The sequence below is a fragment of the Octopus bimaculoides genome, chromosome 13 (assembly GCF_001194135.2).
Source record: "Octopus bimaculoides isolate UCB-OBI-ISO-001 chromosome 13, ASM119413v2, whole genome shotgun sequence".
NCBI lineage: Eukaryota > Metazoa > Mollusca > Cephalopoda > Octopoda > Octopodidae > Octopus > Octopus bimaculoides.
This window is the reverse complement of record NC_068993.1, coordinates 17,726,487-17,735,003: the sequence shown is the minus strand read 5'-3', so window position 1 is coordinate 17,735,003 and position 8,517 is coordinate 17,726,487. Positions and strand designations below refer to the sequence as shown.

General features: G+C 32.5%; 1 protein-coding gene across 7 annotated transcripts in view; it reads right to left on the bottom strand.

The window, feature by feature from the left end:
• LOC106883276 (homeobox-containing protein 1) overlaps positions 1-8,517 on the bottom strand; it is a 198,066-nt gene that overhangs the window by 88,312 nt on the left and 101,237 nt on the right. For 4 of the 7 annotated variants that reach the window (XM_052972363.1, XM_052972360.1, XM_052972361.1 and 1 more), the window contains exon 2: positions 2,396-2,435. The exons of the other annotated variants lie outside the window; for them this stretch is intronic. The gene's annotated coding sequence lies outside the window, so the exon portion shown is untranslated. The remainder of the gene's footprint in view (positions 1-2,395; positions 2,436-8,517) is intronic. 7 annotated transcript variants of the gene reach the window in all.

Sequence of the window (8,517 nt, the reverse complement as noted above, 5' to 3'; positions counted from 1 at the left end):
ACCACTAAGCATTTTGTCCAGCGTGCTGACAATTCTGCTAGCTCACCAATAATAATAATAGTAATAATAACAACAACAACAATAATAATAATAATAGTCCTTTCTATTATAGGCACAAGGCATGAAATTTTGAGGAGGGGTATAGACAATTACATCGACCCCCAGTACTCAACTGGTACTTATTTTACTGACCCTGAAAGGATGAAAGGCAAAGTCGACCTCGGCGGAATTTGAACTCAGAACATGAAGACAGACAAAATACTGCTAAGCATTTCAACTGGTGTGCTAATGATTCTGCCAGCTCGCCACCATATCATTGTCTAAAAACACATACACATGTCTGTATACGTGTGAATGTATATGTATGTGTGCAGTATAGATAGATAGGTATATACATACATGCATACATATACACACACACACACATCCATAAAATTCTTCAACTTTACCTTTGCTCTCTTTATCCGTTTGTTTTTATATATTTACATATATATATATATATATATATGTATATATATATATATATATATATATATATATATATATATATATATATATATATATATATAAACACACACACACACACACAAACACACATATAAGTAAAGAAAGAGAGAGAGAGAGAGAGAGGTCGTTTTATTCTATACACAATATTAAACATTAAACTTCATATATCTGTGAAGATGAAACAAGGAAAGAAAAGGAAAAACACTTGCGGGCATAAGAGATTTCATCCATGTATTGTTTGATACTTGACCAAACAATTACAACAATTTTTCATTCCCTTCTCTCTCAAATTAGGTTAAATGCCCATCGCCTTTTAACTTATCTTTCAACATTCACCTGCATTCTTGCTTGTTGTATAGATAATTCATCAGCACTTAGTACTGTAAGCAGTCACACATCTAATGTCAATCATAGCAGCAAAATATCACATCTTGACTCAGTATTTTCAGTGAAATAAAACACCAAGAATATGAAGTTATATTATCCAGTAGTGTGTTTATAACAAAAGGTTAATAGAGTTTATACTTAACAAGTCATTCTTATGAACGCATTTTTAAAATTTTTTGTACGTTGACATTATATCTTTAATATTCTTGAAGTCAATTCAAAGAAATGAACATTGAATTATGATGTATCTTGTGTTAAACATTACAGACGAGTGTGTGAGTGTTGTTAAGTATTATCAATGTCTCAGTGAAGCAGGTGAGAAGTTTAAGTTAAAAGATCAGCTAATAGATTTTTAGATACATATATACATATATGTATGTATGTATGTATGTATGTAGATGTGTGTGTGTATATATATATATGTAGATGTGTGTGTGTGTATATATATATATATATATATATATATATATATATATATATATATATATATATATATATATATATATATATATATGTGTGTGTGTGTGTATATATATATACATTTATATAATAATAATAGTAGGGAATATAAATCCAAAACTTACAGGGAAAAATTCAATTTAGCAATTCTAAATCAAATTTCACAATATATAATATATGTATATAATTTAGAGAAAAAAAACCCTCTATTAATCAATTCAATAAGGAAAAACGTTATTCACACCATCTAGAAAAATAAATATACTATAAAAACCTTATTCTAAAAATCAATGCAACATAACCAGCCCATTTAAGAGTAGCCTTCAATCATTGGGTAATAAACTGCACTTGCGAAGACCTGTTGAGTCAAGTGAAGTCACCGTCATGGCCGATGACAGTACTGCCTGATTGGCACCTGTGCTAGTGGCACGTAAAAAGCACCATTTGAGTGTGGTCAATGCCAGTGTTGCCCAACTGGTCTCATGCCAGTGGCGCGTAAAAAGCATCATTCGAGCAATGAATCAAAATTCTTCAGTACATACCTATGCCTGCACATGATTACTGCTTTAATTTTTTACTTGTTTTAATTTTTTACTTGTTTTAATTTGTTGGATACCAACCAGCTCAAAACCACCTCTGTCTCTAAGATACAGGTTTCATGTTTAAAATGGTCTAAATAAAAACCTTCTTTCACAATTTCATGTTCTAAACACCAAGTTAATAATAATGATAGAGTTACATTATTTTCAAAATTAAATGAAGTAAATAAAACCTCAATGGGATTAGACTATGGAACATAAAGGGAGGTAAGCAAATACTACAAGCTATTTTGTCTGATAGTCTACCTATTGTGTCTTTCAATGTTCTAATAAGAAAATTCTCCTTGGAAATTCAATAAATATAAGTAACAAATATAAAATTTAACCATTATAAATATATCAAACAAATATTTTCAACTTTTATAAACAACAACAAAAACAAATAAATATATAAATGAATAAACAGAAATAAATAAGTGTATAAATGTAACATATATACGCACATTTCAGTGTGGTTTCTTTAGTAAATTAATATTCTTTTTCCTACAAGAACAAAAGAAAAAAAAGAAAAACAAAATGAAAATAAAAGAATTTCACCAAAATAGAAAATCACTTATTATTTTTTTTTTTCTAGAAAATAGACAAAGATTTTGAGTCTGAATAATGAAAATGTAATAAGTTTAAAATGGAATACTCCAGATGGCACAGAGATCAGGAAAGGGTACCAGTTTCTACCTTTTTATTGGTTTAGTTCTTTCATAATTTTATTTCTAATGATTCAATTAAGTTTCTAAATATCTATACTGTTTCTATATCAAACATTTATATCTTTTTCATATTAAATATTTATACCTACTTTATATTACAAATGTATACATTTTAAAAATATATTATTTAATCTATATATTTTATGTTGGTACAACTGAGCTGATATTGACCAATTAAAATATAATATATATTTTAATGATATTACAATGAAGACTTTTAATTCAAAAATGAACACTTAGTAAAGGCAGTCACAGGAGAGAAAGTTGATATTAAAAGTTAATTAACAATAATGAAGGGCAATACTGATGATCTTTGGAAGGACTCCAAGACCAGTAGGGAGAAAGCGTGACTACAATCAGGAATCTGGGCAACTGCTAATAATAAGCACTACTGTGGTTACAGTAAATAGTCCAGTTAAAATTTAGTAGTCACAGAATGGTCCTGCTAGCTGACATAGCTGTCTTCCGAAACATTATCCACCAAGACTAAACCCTTATCATATCTTGAGAGCAAGCAACTGATAGAGAGCCCCTTCCAACTCTACCCTCAAGCAAACAATATTTTATGCAAAGAAAGGTACTACAGGGAGCAGTAGATTAATCATTGGATGAGTAACCTATACATATGATTAACCTACTCTACTAAAAGTATCCAAGAACTAGATGGTAGAGTTAAACTGAGTAATGCATTAGGCCAACCTCTACAAACATTTGGTCTAACACTATAAATATCATATAACAGTAATCTTGAATATTGTTATAATAATTTCATTCACATCAACTCTTTGTGTTCATCTCTTTCCGTGGTAACATGAAAATTCATGTTTTCTTTACATTACATATTTGTGTATTTGAATTGCCTTGACTTATCTAAACAGATATGAATTCCTTCCAATATCTTCCTCCTCAAATGCAATTATAGTTTCACAGAGCAAAAATATCATCTTTGTCATCCACTTTATTATCATCCTTTCTACAATAGGTATAAGGCCTGAAATTTTGGTGGGAGTGTGCTAGTTGATTACTTCAACCCCAGTGCTTGACCAGTACTTATTTCATCAACCTCGAAGGGATGAAAGGCAGTCAACCTCAGCAGAATTTGAACTCTGTCCAATACATTAACAATTCTGCCAGCTCACCACCTTATAATTATCAAGCAATCAATCAAGATGTTCCCAACTAGTTAATATGAGACATCAATATCATTATCCTCACCATTATGGTAATGATGGAGAACATGGTGGTGGTGACAGTATTGTTTTTTTTTTACTGTTGGTTAATGATGATGATGATAATAATAATAATAATAATAATAATAATAAAAATAATAATAATAATAATAATAATAGATGACAACGTTTCCCTAAAAGAAATGGAAAAACTTTCAAAATACAAAGACCTGGAAATAGAGGTAACTCGAATGTGGAATCTAAAAACAGAAACAATTCCTATCATAGTAGGTGCCTTAGGTATAATAAAAAAATATTCAGACAAATACATAACAAAAACACCAGGACTTACAAATATATATCGCATACAGATAATTGCACTACTGGGCACTGCACACATCCTATGCAAAACACTTTCAATACAGTAACCATAAGAGCATCACAGCAAACCACAGCACATACCCAAGGCACACAGAGCTGCGCTCGGTAGTGAAGTGAAAGCACGTTATAAAAATAAAACTACTGAATGATAATAATAATAATAATAATAATAATAATAATAATAATAATAATAATAACAATAATTAGGATTAAAATCAACCGTGGGTCAATGAATGCATGTATATAAATAGCCAGAGAAGCTCAGAAGTTAGTCACGAGGTGAAGGAACAATGGCTATGAAGTTTGCAGACTCTCTCAGAGACAAAGGAATTTGATGTGGTTGATTGACAATGATGAGTTTGAGTACCTATAAGATCAATGTCTGCAGAGGAGTATGCGAGAAGAAATAGGCCAAGTTTGTTAAGTGGAATATCTGGCATGGTTTAATGACAGAAAGAACGATGAGTGTGTTAGGTGAGTTTAGGAGGAAGGGTTATGCAGCTGAGAGAAGCAGATTGAGGTGTTGTACTTAAAAAAAAAAAACAAGGTGTCTGAGTGTAGCTTGCCATTGAGTGAAACCTTGATAACCAGTTAGAATAGCAATTAAAACTATGTCTGTGTGAAACAGCAACCCTTTTTGAGATATGTAAGCAATATGTTTACACTTTAGCATTTAAACCAGTTTAAACAAGCCATATCTGGCCAGAATATCCTACTTTGTTTTATGTGCAAAATGGTCAGATCTGGCCTCTTGCACCAAACCTACAATATCATCCTAAAATCAACAGTTACCTCATCAAAAATCTCAAAGCCACAAAATAATGTATAATTCATTCAAAACAATGTGAATAAATAAGCATTACTTTAACAGAGTAATCTGAATGCTAAAGGGTTAATGTGCCTTTGAGAGGGTTCCATGACAGATCCCCAATGATGCAAGGTTAAGCAGTGAAGTGTCTTTGAGGTTTATCTTGTGAGTTTCATTCATAAACGATATACTACAAGACTGGTTATACTCAAGAATGGTATACTACTAGTCTTTGAGGTTTATGCTGTGTGTTTCATTCATAAATGGTAAACTTCAAGACTGTTTTCCTCAATGCATGTAGTTACTGTGTTTTGTTTGCTAGATTTTTGATGTGAACTTATGGACTGAAACAGATTATCATATCTTGGGTGGGTCATCATGCTAATAATAAGCACATGCACTGGTTCTGTTTCACTTCTTTTATTATTATCAGTCAATTCATTAACATTTAAACCAATCAAGTAATCAGCAGTTTGATTACTCATTTGGCCAGTCAGTCAAGCAGCTTTGTTTGTCAAAGTTCTTTTGTTACCATTAGCAACCTCATCAAAGACATGCTCTTACTACTCCAAGTCAGAAGCATGCCTGATTAACCAAATGAGTAAACGAACAATTGATTAGTTAACTGATTAAATGTTAATGAATTGACAAATAATAATAAATGAAGTGAAATAGAACCAGTGCAGCGTTTATTATTGGCATAATGATTCTCCCAAGATACAATAAAAGACATTTCCTAAATATATGTAGTTACTGTGATTTGGTGCAGCTGAAAAAAAACAAAAAAACAAAAAGCTAGATTGTCATGCACCCTTTAGAACAGTGGTTCCTAACTGGGGTCCATATATATGACCCCAGGAGCCCTATGACCTTTGGGAGTCCATAGAAGATTTTGCAGTTAAAATTTATGGGCTTTAAATCGATTATATTTTGGCAATACACAAAATATTTAAACACTTTTTTTATAATTCCTAATAATATCTAACCATAAAAATATAATAGATTTTAGCTATGAGGGTCTCTACCCCTTTCCTGAGTAAAATAGAAATCAAAGGGGCCCATAAGGCAAAGAATGGTTGAGACCCACTGCCTTGGAGAATAATGACAAAGTCTGTGTTCATGGACATGTTAAGTGTCTGTGTTGCATGTGTATGATCTTGCGTGAAAAAAATCAAGGAAGAGTTAGTAATAGTATCATTTATATAGGGACATGTGCACTCAAGCAGGTGTTTTAATGTGCATGCACAGGTGTGTGCATGTGTGAAAGAGAGAGAGAGAGGATGGGAAGAGGACTCATCATCAACATGGGTTTAATCTCCACTTTCCTATGCTTACATGAGTTGAACAGAATTCATTCAACAGACACCCTTCGTGTCACCAACATGCACTTGATTCTAAGTAAGGTTAATATTTCCCCATGACCAGACAATTACATCACAGGTAGACTGAAACTCCAAGAACACTGCTTGCATGACAGTAGCATTTCTTTACAACTATCATGCGATGTCAAGACAGGGAGACAGTAATGCACCCCACCCAGCACAAAGATGTATGAGCACACACACACATATATATATATATATAATAACTGCATATAATATATATCATAATGATATTTATTCTCCAATTTGAAGTAACAATTTTTTAAATATAAACAAATGACCGAAAAATGATGAGCTAACCTCAGGCTGAATCGAACTATACACACACACACACACACACACACATACACACACACACACACACACACACACACACACACACACACACACACACACACACACACATATATATATACGATAGATTTTTTCAGTTCCCATCTACCAAATCCACTCATAAGGCTTTGGTCAGCCCTAGACTATAGTAGAAGACGGCTGTCCAAGGCGTTTTGCAGTGGAACTGAACACAAAACCTTGTGGTCCAGAAGCAAACTGCTTATCAGACAGCCTCTCCTGGCTATGAATACAAATAAATAAGTCATTAAAGTACAGAAAGAAAAGTACGGAGGATATAATCAAACCGAGAAGGACATCAAAGCCAATAGAATGTGTTTGGAGGTAGCCTCGTCAGCACATGCTACAACAGAGTAGATCTGGCAAGAAAAATTCCAATCCGAAATAAAGGAAATTGATGGAATCTATACTGGAGTGGAGCCATTAATTCTGCTTTTGAAGTGATGTGAATAAGCTAGTGCTGTCACAGACCAGTACTAATTTCTTCAAGTCCTTCTGTGTAAGTAATTTCTCAATGGAATGGAGACAGAAAATCATGAAAGGAATAAAACAGAAAGGATTTAGAAATAAATATGTAGGTGAAAATAAATAACATTAGTCCATCTCTAATATTTTCATTAAATATGGGAGACAACTATGGACTTGTTTTAGTTTTATTCTAACCTCAACAGTGTGAAGTGTAAGCGTCACTGTAATTGCTGAAGTATTGATGAATAAATCATAAAATAGTAATTGTTGAGAATTGTTTTCTGGAAAAAGAAAAATAATATTAGTCATTAATATGATTTTTCCCTTATTTGCATAATTATTCATCATTACCTTTCTAATAGTCAGCTCCTAAATATATTAACACCAAACTTAACTATAATTTTTCATGAAGATGATGTTCCTGCCTTACTCTACAGCTTTAAATGTTTGTTAACCAACATAATTTTTTCATAATTTCTCTCGGTTGCTCCCACTCAAATAACACACATATATCAGAGAAAAAAAGTATATCTGCAAACATATTACTGCATATTTAGAGAAAAAATATATTTTCTAATTAGTTTCTGATGACGTACATGGTTGAAAAAGAATCTTAATGTTCACACCCACACCAAAATCACTAAAAAGTCATTGAATGTAATTAGATAAATACAATAACAGCAAGTATGATAAGAAATGATGGTTTCATATACACATGCATATACATTCACATATAATGCACATACATATATTGAAATATTTTATACACATACACACACACACACACACACACGCATAATATAATAACACACATTTATAATAATAACAGGCACAGATGTGACTGTGTGGTACGAAGTTTGCTTCCCAGCCACATGGTTCTGGGTTCAGTCCCACTGCATGGCACTTTGAGCCAGCAGAAACTTGGGAGTGGATGTGGTAGATCAAAACTGAAAGAAGCCCGTTATTTATATATATATGTATAAATAAATACACACACACACACACACACACACACACACACACACACACACGCACACACAGAGTTGTAGTTTTGTGTTCAATCTCATTGCACAGTACCTTGGATAAGTTCCTTCTCATATAGAGCCAGGTCAATCAATGCTTTGAGTGTGGACTGAATTAGACAGAAGCTGAAAGAAGCCCATTTTGTGGGAGGGGAACATGCCTGTGCACATGTGTTTGCGAGCATACATGTGTGATTTTTTGGACATCATGAGCCAATTGTAAGCAAAATGTTATCATTACATATGTAGTGTCAATAGTTTTCAACTATATATTACA